Here is a 1,370-nt window from a genome sequence, read left to right on the forward strand (position 1 = left end):
ATGTGAGTTTCACATTTATCTTTGATATTCATAAGTCTTCTCCAAGTATGTGATTGATCTGGCCTACCCTTCCTAGCCACAGGGTGCAACCTCTTGCAATATTTAGCCTCAAGAAAGCTTTTAAGAAGAGAGTTACCAGTTCTAAAGTTCCACCAATTTTTAGCTGCAAAGGCATCACAAGAATTTTGAATACTTTTGAAACCCATTCCACCTTCTTTGGTAGGATAGCATAAATCACTCCATTTGAGCCAATGGTGTTTGTTTTTACCTTGAGTGTCTCCCCAAAAGAAATTGGCCATGACCTTTTCCTTGTGTTAAATAGTGGTTTTGGAGGCTGTATAACTGAGATAATGTGCAGAGGTAGAGAAGACAGAACAGCCTTGATCATCACTGACTTAGGCCTTTAATCTAATCAATGATAAGAGATGGACGTTTGACCTAACTCAACTCAAAAACTAACTCGTATCAATCAACTAAATCACCCATCCACAACTTATGTCCAAATTCGAACACCCTTCCGCACGCACTCAAACCTATCAACTAGCTTACCAACATAATATGGAAGCCCAACATCAAAAGACCTTTGACTATATCGAATACAGAATGCCTAAAGCAAAAAAAAAAAATGTAATTAGTTACCTCCTGTAGCAGCCTGAGATAGAACAGAATACCAGTCATATGAGACTTGCCATGCCACATAGCCTCTCAAATTCCCTCTTTTGCATAGGAAACTTTGGTTTTCACTGCCTCAACATCATCAAATCCAACCCAACTTGTCCCAACAGAGACATAATTCATCACATAAGTTGAATTATACGATGAATTATTAGCGCGGTATTTTATCATGTATGTCTTGATATTATTATCCCAACAATGCAAAATTACTCGCGAACGGCTCATTTTCAGACACATTATAGCAGGCCCTGCCCCTGTTGCCGCCGCGCCAATTTGGTTATTTTCTGGACTAACCAATGTCCAAACACAACCATAAAATGGCAATCCCAAAACAATCTTTTGACTAGGAAAACCATATTTGATCCAAGCATTAATCCCATAATCAGTGTTCAAATCACTATTTGGATCATACAATGCTGCAAAAGGGGATGTGTTATTTGTTGACCATGGTTCATAGTAATCAAATGCAAATACGTGTAACCAATCCAAGTTTTCCTTCATTGACTCAATTGGATAAGTCCAATCTTCAATCCAAGGTGTGTTTTTGCTAATCATTGTTAATAAAAGTCGCGGATTTTTCGCTTGCTTGGACTCAAGATCAATAGCTACTCTCCAATCATCCAAAAGGGTAGCCAAATTCGACATTTCTTGGGACGAACTAGGCCAACTCCAGGTGAAATCAAGGCCATCAAAAC

General features: G+C 38.7%; 1 pseudogene; it reads right to left on the bottom strand.

Annotated features, from left to right (window-relative positions):
* Window positions 1-47: 47 nt before the first annotated feature.
* LOC124891477 lies at window positions 48-1,353 on the bottom strand (annotated as a pseudogene).
* Window positions 1,354-1,370: the final 17 nt, after the last annotated feature.

This window comes from Capsicum annuum, unplaced genomic scaffold (genome assembly GCF_002878395.1).
Source record: "Capsicum annuum cultivar UCD-10X-F1 unplaced genomic scaffold, UCD10Xv1.1 ctg36098, whole genome shotgun sequence".
NCBI classification, from domain to species: Eukaryota; Viridiplantae; Streptophyta; class Magnoliopsida; order Solanales; family Solanaceae; genus Capsicum; species Capsicum annuum.